Genomic DNA, 17,905 nt, shown 5'->3' with positions numbered 1-17,905 from the left:
GGAGGTGCGCGCAGAGCGTCTGCGAAGGTGGGGGGGGCTACGCAGATGCCATCTGCGACGCCATCTGCAAGGACTGCGTTGTCAGCATAAATTGGCCTTAACACTCAGTTATGGCTCCATCATTTTCAACTTCATACTCCACCAGACTGCAGCCCTGTTTAAATTAACTGATTACTAAACACCGGCGTGTTATCTGTATATTTAGCGCTCTAATTAGTGAGCTGCTTGACAAAGACAAATCATCGTCTCGCGTAACTTTACAACATCAGGCTGATAAGCATGGCATGACATTACCTCCTTAACAAACTAGAGCTGTTAGTTAGAAACTGTGCATCATCGAACAGTTACCTTACTGTTAACACTAAAATATTAATTAAAATGCATTTCTGTCTTGTTTGTTTTTTTGCCTCAGCATTGCCTTCTTACAGAAACATATTGCTACCACATCAGAAAAAAATAAATAAATAAATCAGCATAATGTAATAACGTGAAACGTTTGTTATAACGTGAAACGTTTGTTATAACAATATATTCCATGTTATTACATGAAGCATTTCACGTGGTAACTTTAAACTCATGTTTGAATCTATGGTTTGAATGAGGTGTGCGGAGAATAAACTGGATAATATGGCTCCTTTACATTATTTAATCAAGTTCCATTTCATGTTTGCATTGACGCATGGTGAGATTCTGCTGTTATTAAACACTGTGGATGATGTTGTAATAAGTATGCACACTCTAAGGAGGATTTTAAAATACGTGGGGCTGTACAGAAGGAAGGAGTCGTCTGACCTGCTGGAGGGAGCATGTAACCATGGAGCCGTCCATGCCCCTCCAGCTGATCAATGAGAAACGATTCTACCTCCAGCAGGTCGGACTCATTCTTCCTTCTGTACAGCCCCGTGCATTTTAAAATCCTTCTTAGAGTGTGTGCATACTTATTACAACGTCATCCACCGTGTTCAATAACAGTAGAATCTCGCCACGTCTCATATTATCCAGTTTATTCTCTACACACACCTCATTCAAACATGAGTTTAAAATTTCACGTCATTACATGAAAAGTTTCATGTTTGAACAATATAAATAATCATGGTAGGCATAACGTGAAACCAAATGATCATGTTAGAACATGAAAATATTTGGGGGCGTCGTGGCTCAGGTGGATAAGGCGCCATACCATAAATCCGGGGACCCGGGTTTGATTCCGACCCGAGGTCATTTCCCGATCCCTCCCTGTCTCTCTCCCGCTCATTTCCTGTCTCTACACTGTCCTATCCAATAAAGGTGGAAAAAGCCCCCCCCCCCCCCAAAAAAAAAAAAGAATATGAAAATATTTTATTATAACGTGAAATATATAAACTTTTCACGTTATGTGATACTTTTTTTTCCTGGTATGGCAGCAATACGCTTCTGCACCTTCTGTCATAGCCACACTTTCAGTCTTTTAATGACCATGATTAACGAGAATGCAAGCGATTTTATGGAACTGTTCTCAAAAATGTGTTTTTACTCAGATTGGATTAGTTTTACATGGGGATCAATTTATTTCTATACAGTACTGTGTAAAGGTCTTAGGCAAATGCAAAGAAATGCTGTAGAGCCATGAGGCCTTCAAAAATAATAATTTAAATGTTTCTACATTTTAAAAATACTATAAGGAGCAGCAAGGAGTAATAAGTGAAACAAAGTCAATATTTGGTGTGAGACAACCCTTTGCTTAAAAAAAAGTAAATAAATAATAATAATAATAATAATAATAATTCATTAAAAAGTCTCAGGTACAATTAGTACAGTTCTGTAAGGAACTGAGCATCTCACAGAACCAGCCACAGTTCTTCTAGAGACTTTGACTGTCAACACTTGCTTCTTATTTTTGCACCAAAATCCAGCAGCCTTCATTATTTATCCGTTTATGCATCTGTCTGGAAAAAGTGTCTCATGTACCATGTTGCTTTCTTTATTAACAAACATTTTTCTGTAACATTTAATTATGTACTGGAAAACTAACATTTGGAATCGAAAATGTTTTTGTACTGTACTGATTCAATGTAGAAATTTTTTTTTTTTTTTTAAATCTATAACAAAAGTTTGGACTAAAAAGAAAAAAAATAGGGTGTGTAAGACTTTTGTACAGTACTGTATGCCTGGAATTTTAGTCCTGTTGAAATATGTCATGCGATTATATTTCTTTACAGAATACCTGTTCATATGTCTGGAACGACTGCTCTGTATAGTATCTTTTATCAAATGACTCAGCAGAAATAACCTCGGGTAATATACATCCCATTGACATGTTACTAAGGATTCCTTTATATCCTTTAGGGAAGGAGGTTTTGGGCCTTTCCTTCAGTATAAAAAGACATTCAATGAAGCAGTTAATTCTATGTTCTCCTTCTGAAACCAAGTACTGACTGAGTTAAAAATACAGAACAATAAAACATAGGCCTAGACGGCATTTAAAAGGACTCAGTGAAATTATGCTTCTGCTGTGTTTTAGGTTAGTTATGTTTAGCGCAAGTTGAGCCTACATATATTTTATATATGACCTACTAATGATCAAGCACAACTCACAACACACACCTATAACTAAGGCAGTAGCGTATATAGGTATACATGACATGGGCAGCTGCCCAGGGTGGCATGAGGTGCCCGCGCGCACACAAAAATCCGAACAGTGAATCGGTTTTCTATCGTTCATTTGCATATCACGTCAATTAACCTGTCAGAGTGGGCTGACTCTAGTTTGTGAGCTAGACAGGTTACTTCCTGGTCTCCCACTCGGAAATACGAGATGGGGGCAGGAGTAGATTGACCTCGGCTCTTCCCAAAGGAAGCCCAAGGTAGAGGGAATCTATTACCACTCACTTTGTACAGTGCTAACGCAATTAGTAAAATCAGAGAAGAGACGTGCAAAATATTTAAAAAGGTATGCAGCTATGAAATCTTTTTATGAGTATGCATATAAGGAAATATGCTAGTATAACACTTGCTTGTTAGCCTATGTTGCTAGCTCTTACATATAGGGTGATGTTCTGTTTTCTGTCCAACTAGCTTACATAACATTGGCTATAATTTCATTATGATAATGTGCATAGCCTGCAGTAAAATGCTTACAACTCAACCAGCACATTATTGATGATTCATTTCATTGAGCTGACCTCATAAAAGGTTTTCTGTGATTGTATTAACGAAGTCGTCCATGTTATACAGTTATTTTGTATCGTGTGATATATATTGAGTCTTTTGCGGTGTCTTATGCTTAGAATTAGCCAAGGAGTTTGTATGGTTCATTTGTGCCCCGTTCTGAAAGTTTGATAAATTGTGCATAAGGCCCAAAAAAAAAAAAAAAGTGTGTTTTTCCAGTTACCCGATCGACCGACCCTAAACTTTTTTTTTGTTTGTTTTTTTTCCCAGTCGCGACTTTTACATATAACCCAACCGCGTGAACCGGAAGTTGTCACTCACTGGGAAAATCAGGGCTTTCCACAAGCGCCGGCTGTCGGCCATACAGCCGACTACATAATTAAGTCCAGCCGGCTACTTTAATGACTATTATTTTTGCAGCCCACAGGCTCTAAATATTAATTTTCGATTTTAATAAAATTAAATGTTTATCTAACGGACTGACAATAATGTCAAACTGAACCGCACTCATTTAAGTTGTGATTCGCGCTGTTTGTACCGATAATAACCACAAATTCCCCACCGACTTCATTGATCAAGGGAGAGTAACTCATCCGCGGCCCCGACATGCGGTGTGCGCGCGCGCACTCGGCGGAGGCAGTAGTGTGTCGGAGGGAAAAGAAGCAGAGATAACGCTTATTTTGTCTTTCACCTAGAGACATGATTCAAACTTTAAAACGGAGACAAAATTCTCCTGTGTGGATCTGGCATTCAACTTTTTTGCTAGGTTCTATACTTTTTGATCAGTCACAGATCAAACACCATGAGCAAATCTGGAGAAATTCACACTTTATAATGGGTGTCTATGGCGTTACACACCAGTGGTGCTCAGGAGTTTAGAGTGTAGGCAGCTTGAAGAAAAAAGAAAAAAAAAGCTCTAACTTTCTCATTTAAACTGTTTTCTCAGCCACAATTTTCACTCTACACACACAATTTTCTCAAAAGTTGTAGTCACACTTGTCTTGATTCACACAATGTGTCTCCCTGAGCGATAGGATTTACAGTTTTTGAATGAGAAGCCAGAAAGTAAGGAGAGGACAGCCGCGCTCTCCCATAGACTCACATTATAAACATGGCAGCGCTTTTACTGCAAAATCAGAAAAGTCACTTGTTTTTAACTCGCTCTAGTGTCCACATTTTTTTACACTAGGGACAAAAAAAATTACATTAATGTGTTCATGGGAGCCTTGTAGCACTCAATGTGAAAGAATTTTGTGAATAGCTCCTTTCGTTTCCGTGTAAATCAGCGTTGTTCGAGGAGAGGGAACTCTGAGAAAAAGCGCTCTTTGCTTGTTATATCGTGTCTTTTCCCTGCACCGTTACCAAGGCGACGAGCTCCACTCAGGGAGCAGAAGGGGGAGGGGCTGCTCTCTCTCTCTTCACCTTTATAACTATAGACCCTGAACTGAAACAAACATGGTGTATTGAGCTGTTATATTTACACAAAAATTCATGTTAAAAGGTGTCTCATGCTGCATCAGATTCATCAGAAGGTGGTAAATCAGGTGACCTGCAAAGAAATTCATTATATTTTGTAAAATTATTCCTGTCTAAATATAGGTTATGGCAGCCATCTTGAAAAAAAATTAAAAAAAAAAAAGCCTGCCTACCTACCCTAGTTTTGAAATCTACGTAACCGGAAACACATTTTTTTTGGCCTAATGAAGTTATGTTTATTAACCCTAAATACATTTGTTGTACAGATTCATATAGGCTACTGTATTTCAGTGCAAATTCAGGGGCACTTCTGAAATATTTAGAACATCATACAAGTCTTGTTTTTGTACATATATTTTTACAGCATTAAAATGTTATGATTATCTGTGATGTGGTGTTCTAAATCTCGCCGAAAGGAGGGGAGGAGGTTTCACACAGGGCACCATACGAGCTAGAACTGCCCCCGAATAAAGGTTAAGGGAACCAGTTTGTGTTAAAATGAGGTGTATGTAGTACACATCAAGTTTTTATTGTGACAATACGTACATTGTGAAGGCACTCTCTTCAGACGTGACTTTCATTTCTTGTTTGTTTTATACACATACAAATAAGTGCAAAAAGAATTTTGAATGACAATATTTTCTGTAATTTTCACCATTGGCATGTGTGTTTTTAAATGGTCGATTAATACTGTGATTTTTGTTTTTTCTGGACTAGGACACCATGAAAGTTTCAAATGGCAACACCCAGGAGCAGTTTTCAGCTGAAGTTGATAAACTTTAATCAATCATTTTCATTCTGGTGGTATTAAGTCACATAATATTATGAAGTTTCTACTTTTCATAAGCCCACAGCACTCCACCCCACCTCCAAAGCTTCTTTCCTCAAGCTAAAACATCTGACATTGTGTTTATTCTATGATTGTGTAATCAGCCATATTATATGAGGTGAAATTAACTAGCTAGTGTCCAAATCATTAGGATTTGCTGCTGTTTACATTTTGTCTATACGGTACATACAACCCTTTTACATACACGCACACACCTTTCCGTCACCATCCATTTCATCTCTATGTATAATATAGTTAATATATAATGAGTGTATTTATATGTTGTAGTATTTACTTTTACTTGCACTTATCTGTAAATACCATTCTTTTGCACTTCTGCTTAGATGTTAACTGCATTTCACTGGTTTGGCACTTGTACTCTGCACAGTGACAAAGCCTAGCCTAATCTAATCTAATCTAACCTACCCTTTCCAGACATACACAGGGCTGATAGCGCTCCGGCTATTTCCGGATTTCCGGCGTAGCAACGTGGCTGATTTTTTTTTTTTAATCATCCTTTCTGTCGTTATTTTCTGGATTCGCGATGCGCAGACCAATTTTAACTGTCAACTACAGATACATGTCTATGTACAAGACGATAAGCCAATCAGAAATAGGGCGGGCCTTTGTCTCAGCCAATAACAGTAGGCTAGATTGATGCTGCTGAACCAGGCTCTCACACGAGCCCGTTTGTGCCGACTCGAGTCCCGCATGCGCCTCCCAACTTGCCTGTGGCGTCGGTTAAGCATGGCTACGTTTATGAAGCCAGGAGAGGATGTAAAACACATCGATAAAGGTATAAAAAATAAATGGCGCTGGGCTTGGCTGGAGGATTTGGGTGTTGACGGTAAACCCTTTTCGAGCTGGTGTCAAAAGTTACCTCAACCCGGTGTATGTTACTGCACTTTATGTAGGAAAAAGTTAGTCTATGGTACAAGTGGAAAAAAAATGCTACCCCGGCACGAACAAGATGCTTTCCACAAAGCAGCAGCCAGGTCAGTGCAATATACATCACGTTTGCCAGGAGCAAGTGCCACAGCGGACATTCCGCCCTCGATTACAGACAGAGTGACTGATTTAAAAATCCGACTGTGTGCCTTCATTGCGGAACATGACTTGTCGTTCACGGTAGCTCAACCACTTGTAGCCCTGTGTAAGAAAGTCGCCGAAGATGGAACCGCACTTGCACAGCTCTCCGTGTCAAGACAGCATGCGAGCTATCTGCTCACCCATGGCATATCGCCAGAATTTAAAAAAACGTCTGTCTGAGAAACTTCGGAGTTCTATGTTTTCCCTCAATATTGACGAGGCCACGGACAAAAACATGGACAGGATTATGAATATACTTGTCCGGTTTTATGACGAGGATACAGGCAGTGTGAAGACCCAGCATCTTGCCAGCAGGAAGGTTAACATTGCAAATGCTAAAGCTTTGATTGCAGCGCTAAATGACGTCCTGCGCTCATATGGACTCGACTGGAGACAAGTTACCAGTCTGTTACTTGATAATTGCGCCATGATGAGGGGGAAAAAGTCTGGGCTGGAAACTCTGGCGAGAAAGGAGAATCCTAATTTACTTGACATATCTGGAGACACGGTGCATATGGTGTCAAATGCGGCAAAAGCCCTTCTGAGCCCATTTTGATCCGAAGTGGAGGATTTTTGCTCCGATGTCTACTATGACATAGAAAAATCGCCCAAGCAAAAGGAGATATTTTCGCAATTCCAAAGTTTATTGCATATCCCCCGGAAGAACTTGATGAGGCCCATCAGCAATAGATTTATCCAAATGTTGGAGGTCTGTAACCGGATGAACGAGCTTCTGGATGCTGTTGTGCTGCACTACTATCACGTAATAGACCCCAATGAAGAACACAGATACAGCTAATAATAATAATAAATAATAATAACACCTGTGATTTATTTAGGGTGATCGCCCCAAATCGAATCAAATGAGGCCATTTACTTCCAGTGATTGTGCAAAACTGGGCTAATAATGCCAATCTAAGTTTTGAATACATTGGGAAGGACATGGGCAGTGTTTTCCTGAGTAATAGGGTATTGAAATGAAAGTATTGAAAAAAAAAATCAAACTATTATCAAAAATAGTGACTTCACGATAGTGATGTCACACAGGCTGTTAATTGTTTGAATAATGTGTTAAAACAGTACGTCGCATACATAATACCCCCACCCCTTACCTCCTGAGAAAGGAAAAAAAAGTTCAGGCTCAGGATTTTTTTTCACTATCAGCCCTGCATACAGTACCAGTCAAAAGTTTAGACACCCCTACTCATTCATAGGTTTTTCTGTAGTTTGACTTACTTTCTACATTTTAGAACAATACTGAAGACATCAAAACTATGAAATAACATGGAACACATATGGAATTATGCAGTAAACAAGAAAAGTGTTAAGAAAAAAAATAAATATGTCTGATATTTTAGATTCTTCAAAGTAGCTACCATTTACCTTGATGACGCTTTACACACTATTGGCATTATTTTAACCAGCTTCATGATGTAATCACCTGGAATGCTTTTTAATTAACAGGTGTGTCTCGACAAAAGTTATTTAGTGCAGTTTCTTATCGTTTTAATGTGCTTGAGATCAAACAGTAAATAAAAAAAACAGTAAATATCCCTATTCCACAACTGTAGTAATCCATATGTCAAGAACCGCTCAACTAAAAGTCAAGAGAAACGACATCCATCATTACTTTAAGACATGAAGTGTCTTTTAATTAATAAAAATAAAGAAAAAACATTACATTTGAAGGTGCGTCCAAACTTCTGACTGGTACTGTAATTCAATACATTCCACATGTAATAGAGTATTTGAAATGGACTACTATACACAAGTTACTTTCTATTGTAGCCATTAGATTTGCCAGCCACAAGTTTTGCAATATCTAAATCTCTCTCTCTCTCTCTCTCTCTCAAAATTTGTTAGTCTGATATACTTTGTAAATGAGTCAGTTGCTGAGGCAAATAACACATAGTAAATAAAGACAATACACCTTCAGAAACAAATTTTGATATCAAACTGACTTTTAGGACTCAGATATTAGCTGCACATTCTTACTTATTAATATTAAAGTGCTGATGACACGAACATGACTCTATGCAATTTCTTAAATAAACTATACAACATGGCAAACATGTTAGATTTCTGTTATAATTACGTGAAAAGAAGCTGTTGTTACGCGAATATCCAACTTTTAATTGCACAGCGCAAGAAAACTGGGTCCGTGGCTCGCGGCCATGTTGTGACGTCAGCGGAAGAACACGCTGTGGTTCACTGGCTGTTCTACTCAATGGAAATGGCGCATGAAAACGCCGGTGAACTTTCTAGTGCTAGCTCTTCAACAACCAAATACTGGTACTTTAAGCAGTGATCATGATGGCATGATTTTATCTGATTTTAAATAAATGAGATTGATAATAATGTGAATGTTCACAACTAGTACATACAAACTCTGCAGCTTCTGATTCAGCAGCTGAGTCATACTCTGCAAAAACATCAGCAAGAACCTACAATATAAATGGAAATGCAATACACTAAGCTCAAATGACTTTTGGAAAGTATAATTTCTACATTTTTTCTACATATTCTTGAAGTCGGTCATCGGGGTACTTGCTACCGTTCCCTAACAACGCATGGCAAAGGGTAAAGTGTAGTGTTGCTACGAGTACTTGCTAAAGCCTCCGGTGGAAGATCCTCGATGTGCTGATAAGACATACAGTTCTATATAACACACAAGTGTCACGATAATCACAAAACAGATGCAAATTGTTAAGATACCTAATTTTTAAGCAATCATGTTTTGATCTCTTCCGAACAGAATCTATGATAGCCTACCCTCTTTGCCCTTTGCCTCTCGTTGCTAGGCGGCAGTTACATGAAAGCCGCAAGCTTTCACAAGCAAATACATGACTGATATCACGCCGACTTTATGATTACATTTATGATTATCATGAATGTGTACTCTATGAGCGCTCTGGAGCGAGTCACTTCCAAGATGGCCGCACAGACCGCATGGTTACTATTTTTAGCATCATGTTGGAGCACTCTATAGCTCTACGTACCTTTATCTTATGTCATTTCTCAACATGTTCTGACAGGAGGACTGTCTTTGGAGGAGTCGCCTTGTCCCAGGCGACTGCTGGATCCGGCATAGCTACTAGTAGATCCCCTCCAGAATACTGTAGGCACTGCTGATGGTAGCAGCACACGTTTGTGCTGAACTGAACACCCAAGAGATTCTTTTAAGCTGGGAAGGGTGTCAAAACAATCCAAATCGAAGTGTTCAGAGCATAGGATGGATGTTGGTGAGGGCTCCCACTTGTCATGAGTGCGCCTGACTTGCCGCACCCACTTCGCATGCAGCTCGGGATCTCTGGGAAACTTGAATAAACTTACCCCATCCTTGTGGATTTTGGAGCAAAAGCCGGCAACACAACGCGAAGGCATAATAACTCTCTCTCTCATATCTATATATATATATCTCATCTCATCTCATTATCTCTAGCCGCTTTATCCTTCTACAGGGTCGCAGGCAAGCTGGAGCCTATCCCAGCTGACTACGGGCGAAAGGCGGGGTACACCCTGGACAAGTCGCCAGGTCATCACAGGGCTGACACATAGACACAGACAACCATTCACACTCACATTCACACCTACGGTCAATTTAGAGTCACCAGTTAACCTAACCTGCATGTCTTTGGACTGTGGGGGAAACCGGAGCACCCGGAGGAAACCCACGCGGACACGGGGAGAACATGCAAACTCCACACAGAAAGGCCCTCGCCGGACCCGGGGTTCGAACCCAGGACCTTCTTGCTGTGAGGCGACAGCGCTAACCACTACACCACCGTGCCGCCCATATATATATATATATATATATATATATATATATATATATATGGGGCGGCACGGTGGTGTAGTGGTTAGCGCTGTAGCCTCACAGCAAGAAGGTCCGGGTTCGAGCCCCGTGGCCGGCGAGGGCCTTTCTGTGCGGAGTTTGCATGTTCTCCCCATGTCCGCGTGGGTTTCCTCCAGGTGCTCCGGTTTCCCCCCACAGTCCAAAGACATGCAGGTTAGGTTAACTGGGGACTCTAAGCCCATGTTTACATTAGACCGTATCAGCGGATCATCAGATTAACGTTTTTAAAACAATTAGTGTGCACACAGCAACACCAATACACGATTTGCGTGCACACAGCAACACCAATACACGGATACGCTCGGCTCCGCAGGCATCCTGCGCTCCAAATCACTCCTCCCTGAACAGCGAGTGCCCTCTGGAGGGTGCGCACTCCGGCCCTGCGCAGCTCACAGAGCGCGCGAGTGAAGTGCACGAGCCACGATTCGGGACTGAGCTGCTGTGTGTGAGATCCCAGTGCATATCACTTACCACTTGCTAGTGGAAGGATGGCAAGCCTAAAGACAATCATAACTACACAATGGGCAGTATTTGCATCAGTATTTGCAGTATTTTCATACTTTTATACTCTTTAATGAAAGGTGATACAAGGCGGAAGTCCGCGCCGTTTTTCAGCAGCCGCGTCACATGACCAACGCCAGCGAATCAGGAAGGTGGATGTCACAGTGACGTTGTCCAATGACGACGCCAGCTAGAGCTCAGCACAGCGTATCCGCGTATCTCAATGTTTACACAGCACCGGAGCTGACACGATCTGGATTGAATACGTGGACCCTGGCGGATTCCCGTTTCCCGGCGTTTCCAGGCGGTTTAATGTAAACGGACAGTGCATCCACGAAGAAAACGAGACAGATACGGTCTAATGTAAACTTGGCCTTAATTGACCGTAGGTGTGAATGTGAGTGTGAATGGTTGTCTGTGTCTATGTGTCAGCCCTGTGATGACCTGGCGACTTGTCCAGGGTGTACCCCGCCTTTCGCCCGTAGTCAGCTGGGATAGGCTCCAGCTTGCCTGCGACCCTGTCGAACAGGATAAAGCGGCTAGAGATGATGAGATGAGATTATTTATTTATTTATATATATATATATATATATATATATATATATATATATATATATAAATAAATAAAATGTATAATAATGTATAATAAAAATACTAATAATGATAAACTGAACACCTGCTGCATCAACAACAAACTGGTAAGTTAGGAGGAAGGTTCTTTCGCTGACGTCATATAGCCCCTCCTCCTCTTTCGTCTCCTGGGTGCTGCAGCCCCGTCAAATTTGCCCAAATAGCCGCGTTTTTTATCATAACTTGTAAAATAGGCGCCTTCGTGAATTAATATATGGATCATCGGGAGTTACTTTTTATGTTATAAAACATCGCCAAAGATGTCAAAAACGTGTCATCAGCACTTTAACTGTTTGGTTTGTTACTCATCAGGGTAATAGCAGTATATTTAGCCATCCAGCTTGCTTACTTGATTATTAACAGCACTAGCTTACTAATTTGTCCACAAGCAGGTTTTACTCATCTAGAATTGCCTATAGGTGTGTGACTTATCCATTTTGTCTTATCGTATGTGTTTTTTATGCACTCAGCTGAAATAAAACTTATATAAAGTAGTTAGCTAGCTAGCTAGAGAGCGAGCTAAAACCAGCTTAGCTTACATGATGTCACCAAACTCCGTAACACACAAACATGTCGGCCATTTTCAGTTTCTTACCTGCCGCTAGATGAAACAGGAAGCAGTGTTTAAGTTTGAGTCGGCGTGAAAACCCAAAAAGCACATTTTCAAATAAATAATCCTGCTTTTAACGATATTCTGCAGAGCTACGGTCAGGTTGAGCTAAACAGGTACGACCCAGGAAAGCGGCGAAAGCTGATTGGCTCCTGGAATTCTGTATCGTCAATTTCTATTGGTCGGTTCTGCTTTGACAGCTGCTATATGGCTATAGGCTGTTTAACAGTTCCTAGCCCTAGTAATTTAATAACATGATATATTGCGGTGATTAGGTAAAAATAAATACGCCTATTTTCCGCCCCAAGTAACATGCGTGAGGTTGATACGCACAGAGAGTCTCTCACTACCCTCTTCTTCCGTGTGTGTGCCTCACTGATAGCGCGCGCCGGCAGCCCCTTTACGTCGTCACTTTAACCCTCATGTGCTTTCAGAGTGGTCAGAATAGGTGTGTACACTGGAGGAATTTGACTCGTTTGTTATGTTTATCGATATTTAACGTTACCAGATGTCCTGGTTTGACCGGGACAGTCCCGATTTTGAGTTGCGTGTCCCAGTGGCGGTTCTAGACCAAAATTACTAGAGGTGGGGCCAGTGTTTTTTCAGGAGGGCACATATGGACAAAACATGGCAATATTTAAGCGTTCAAAATTTTTGTTTAGTTTATTTAAAACCAAAACAAAATACATTGAGCATAAATACAATGAGTTAAACATTCTGTCTCAATAGCCTAAACATAAAATAAATTGTGATCAATAAATCTTAAAACCATGTTTCTCTTTTTTGTAAAATAAGATTTCTATTTTTGCACACAATGAACCTTTTCTTCAGATGTGGCTGCACTGGAGTGTCGTCCAAGCACTTGCTGATATCTGGAGAAAGATGAATACAGTAAATATGAGAGTGCGACTGAGAACAACATTTCTCATCTCATTATCTCTAGCCGCTTTATCCTTCTACAGGGTCGCAGGCAAGCTGGAGCCTATCCCAGCTGACTACGGGCGAAAGGCGGGGTACACCCTGGACAAGTCGCCAGGTCATCACAGGGCTGACACATAGACACAGACAACCATTCACACTCACATTCACACCTACGGTCAATTTAGAGTCACCAGTTAACCTAACCTGCATGTCTTTGGACTGTGGGGGAAACCGGAGCACCCGGAGGAAACCCACGCGGACACGGGGAGAACATGCAAACTCCGCACAGAAAGGCCCTCGCCAGCCCCGGGGCTCGAACCCGGACCTTCTTGCTGTGAGGCGACAGCGCTAACCACTACACCACCGTGCTGCCGAGAACAACATTTATTTATCATTACTCATTTATTTATCATTATTCATTTATTAATTTATTATTATGTCTATTATTTTTATTTTATATGTATTAATTATTATTCAGACTTCACACTTTCAGGGTAGGCTATATGAATTGTAGGCCGACACTGCTCACACACACACACACACACACACACACACACACACACACACACACACACACACATTTGTTCAACATCACAAACCTGATGGTGCTGTACTTGATATGCATGGTGAATCTGGTTGTCCCAATGACTCGTTGGGTTGTCCCTCATTCTGTCCCTCAATCTGATCCTGAATGTCTTCATCCTCACTCTCAGATTGCCTTTCAGATGCCTTACTTTCCACCTCTCCAACCACCACCTCTGGCTCTCTCTCCTCTTTCATAATCTTCATCTTCCTTACTCTCTCTATGTTGCTTTTTGCCAACAGGGGCAAAAAAGGACATAATGTCCTTCTTGCTCCTTTTCATGATGATAGCCTACAGTAGGCCTATACTAAAAAGTAAATGGAGAGGAATGTAGCCTCTACATATCACAAGGCCATTCAAGTTTTACAAGAAGGTTAAACACTGTCGGTTATTTTACCCATTTCCCAAAAATATTAAGTTAGGCTACTTATTGCTGTGCAACGCACTTTTAAGAAAGCGCAATAAAACGGATTTATTATTGTAGATGTCAATAAAGCTTCTAGCAATTCAGCATCAATGAGCGTGTGTGCGCAGTCAACCTTACAATGTATCTATTTGTACAATGTTGCAATATAGAGGTCGCGTTATAACGTTTTTTTTCGCTAGCGGCTGTCAACTACTGCGCGACAATGCCGCACGGATGAGCGCTGGGTGGAGATGGTCGCGCACTTCAAGAGTAGGGAGATTCCTTACAGCAATGTCAGCCAGCTTTGCCAGTTTGCCATGTGCCTACCTGGTACCAGTGCTCCAGTTGAGCGAATATTTTCACTCATGAGCAACACCTGGACTGACAAGAGGAATCGCATGACCGTGCCTACTCTCAAAGCCTTGCTCATTACCCAGGCCAATTTCGACGATACTTGCTCGCAGTTTCACAGCAGGCTCTCAGGCGATATAAGCGCTACTGAAGCAAATTCACTCATCATGTAAATATATGCAATAAAATGGCATCTTCTTTAGGGTGGGTGGGTTAGATGGCTGTGTTTCTGAAACATTTTTTGTTGTCTTTCATCTGTTTCATCTGTCTTTAATTGTATCACAGATTGTCTTGACTTGATGCTGTTGTCAACTCAGGGTTCACGTTTTCAAAATAGTTAATAGCCTACACTGGTTAAGATTAAACAGAGGCATTTTGGGTAAGGGTTCGGAGGTGACAACGATTAGGCTCATGCACTCGTTCCTGTTACAATCTCATCTCATTATCTCTAGCCGCTTTATCCTGTTCTACAGGGTCGCAGGCAAGCTGGAGCCTATCCCAGCTGACTACGGGCGAAAGGCAGGGTACACCCTGGACAAGTAGCCAGGTCATCACAGGGCTGGCACATAGACACAGACAACCATTCACACTCACATTCACACCTACGATCAATTTAGAGTCACCAGTTAACCTAACCTGCATGTCTTTGGACTGTGGGGGAAACCGGAGCACCCAGAGGAAACCCACGCGGACATGGGGAGAACATGCAAACTCCACACAGAAAGGCCCTCGCCGTCCACAGGACTCGAACCTGGACCTTGCTGTGAGGCAACAGCACTAACCACTACACCACCGTACCACCCTCCTGTTACAATGCATAGCCTATTGTTTTAAAAAAAAAAAGTTAATCGCATAAAATGTTGATGTTAATATACAAGCAATGCATTTTCTTGGCGTTTTCACAAAGGTGAAATAAATCAGTTGAAATTTAGGCTATTGGCCTATTCCCTATCACCACATCTGTTGTCAGATTTTCTTACTTTAACTGAATTGTGATAGAAGTACATGTAGATAACAAGAAAATACTTGATTATTCTCTGAAATATTGATAAAATGATAAAAGCACCTGTCTGAGCCATGGTTTGACCCGGTGCATGTTTAAATCAAAACGCATGTGCGTGCACGAGTATCATGGTCACGCGCAAAGTGTCCCAGTTTTAGACTCGAGAAATCTGGTCACCTTATCGGTATTACATATTTCAATAAGATAATAAACGCAAGGACGGAGTCCAGCGGTTCTCAAAATGGGGTCTGGGAAACCAGCAACTTTTATTACAGTGATGAAAATCACACTCTGCCATTATTTTAAAGCACAACTTTATTCATCACACACTTGTGAAATTCCTCTCTGCATTTAACCCATCTGAAGCAGTGAACACACACACATGCTAACAGCGCCCGGGGAGCAGTTGGGAGTTAGGTGCCTCGCTCAAGGGCACCTCAGCCCAAGGCTGTCCCATATTAGCCTAACCGCATGTCTTTGGACTGTGGGGGAAACCGGAGCGCCCGGAGGAAACCCACACAGACACAGAGAGAGCATGCAAGTTCCACACAGAAAAGCCCCCGTCGGCCGCTGGGCTAACCACTTACACCACCGTGCCGCCCAGTGTAGCGGTTAGCACTGTCGCCTTACAGCAAGAAGGTTCTGGGTTCGAGCCCAGCGACCGACGGGGGCTTTTCTGTGTGGAACTTGCATGTTCTCTCTGTGTCTGTGTGGGTTTCCCTCACAGTCCAAAGACATGTCATTAGGTTACCTGGTCTCTCTAAACTGTCCATGTGTGTGAAAATGGTTGAGAGGAGAAAACTTCTATAATAATCCAGTAAATGGCAATGGGAACTTATTACTGTAATGCTCCCTAGAAACTCTGATGGAGATCAGAGCTGGACCTGCCATCAGACAGAACACTGAAAAAGATATGATGACTACAGTGGTATGCAAAAGTTTGGGCACCCCTGGTCAAAGTTACTGTGAACAGTTAAGCAAGTTGAAGATGAAATGATCTCCAAAAGGCATAAAGTTAAAGATGACTCATTCCCTTTATATTTTAAGCTAAAACATTTTTTTTCATCTTTTACATTTTCAAAATGACAAAAAAGGAAAAGGGCCCAAAGCAAAAGTTTGGGCACCCTGCATGGTTAGTACCTAGTAGCACCCCCTTTGGCAAGTATCACAGCTTGTAAACGCTTTTTGTAGCCAGCCAAGAGTCTTTCAGTTCTTGTTTGAGGAATTTTCATCCATTCTTCCTTGCAAAAGCCTTCCAGTTCTGAGAGATTCCTGGGCCGTCTTGCATGCACTGATCTTTGAGATCTATCCACAGATTTTCAATGATGTTCAGATCAGGGGACTGTGAGGACCATGGCAAAACCTTCAGCTTGTGCCTTTTGAGGTAGTCTATTTTGGATTTTGAGGTGTGTTTAGGATCATTATCCATTTGTAGAAGCCATCTTCTTTTCAACTTCAGCTTTTTTACAGATGGGGTTATGTTTGCTTCCAGAATTTGCTGGAATTTCATTGAATCCATTCTTCCCTCTACCCTTGAAATGTTCCCCATGCCATTGGCTGCAACAGAACCCCAAAGCATGATTGATCCACCCCCATGCTTAACGGTTGGAGAGGTGTTCTTTTCATGAAATTCTGTGCCCTTTTTTCTCCAAACATACCTTTGCTTGTTGCTGCCAAAGAGTTCCGTTTTAACCTCATCAGTCCACAGGACTTGTTTCCAAAATGCATCAGGCTTGTTTAGATGTTCTTTTGCAAACTTCTGATGCTGAAGTTTGTGGTGAGGACACAGGAGAGGTTTTCTTCTGATGACTCTTCCATGAAGGCCATATTTGTGCAGGTGTCGCTGAACAGTAGAACAATGTACCACAACTCCAGAGTCTGCTAAATCTTCCTGAAGGTCTTTTGCAGTCAAGCAGGGGTTCTGATTTGCCTTTCTAGCAATCCTACAAGCAGCTCTCTCTGAAATTTTTCCTGGTCTTCCAGACCTTATTTTGACCTCCACTGTTCCTGTTAACTGCCATTTCTTAATTCCATTTTGAACTGAGGAAATGGCAACCTGAAAACGTTTTGCTATCTTCTTATAGCCTTCTCCTGCTTTGTGGGCCTCAACCATTTTCATTTTCAGAGTGGTAGGAAACTGCTTAGAAGAACCTATGGCTGCTGATTTTTGAGACTAGGTTAGAGGAGTCTGGGTATTTATAAAGCTTTGAAATTTGCATCACCTGGCCTTTCCTAATGATGAGTGTGAACAAGCCATAACCCTAACAAACTGAAGGTCGGAGACTCTGGTCAAAGTGATCTGAGTGCTCAAATCTCCGAGGGTTCCCATACTTTTGCAAGTTACTCCTTTCCTTTTTTCACTCTAAAATTGTACAAAACCAAAATAATACACCGATATTGCTTAAAGTGTTGAAAAGTGTGTTTCATCTTTAACTTTATGCCTTTTGGAGTTAATTTAATTTAATTTCATTTCAACTTGCTTAACTGTTCACAGTAACAGTAA

General features: G+C 41.3%; 1 protein-coding gene across 2 annotated transcripts in view; it reads right to left on the bottom strand.

The window, feature by feature from the left end:
* Nucleotides 1–12,304, bottom strand: part of ibtk (inhibitor of Bruton agammaglobulinemia tyrosine kinase) — a 59,796-nt gene extending 47,492 nt beyond the window's left edge. The window contains exon 1 of one of the 2 annotated variants that reach the window (XM_060922304.1): nucleotides 12,124–12,304. The gene's annotated coding sequence lies outside the window, so the exon portion shown is untranslated. The remainder of the gene's footprint in view (nucleotides 1–12,123) is intronic. The other variant, XM_060922305.1, reaches the window with a different exon arrangement.
* Nucleotides 12,305–17,905: the final 5,601 nt, after the last annotated feature.

The sequence above is a fragment of the Neoarius graeffei genome, chromosome 5 (assembly GCF_027579695.1).
Source record: "Neoarius graeffei isolate fNeoGra1 chromosome 5, fNeoGra1.pri, whole genome shotgun sequence".
NCBI lineage: Eukaryota > Metazoa > Chordata > Actinopteri > Siluriformes > Ariidae > Neoarius > Neoarius graeffei.
The sequence above is the reverse complement of the archived record's forward strand: the minus strand, read 5'-3'. Positions and strand labels throughout refer to the sequence as shown.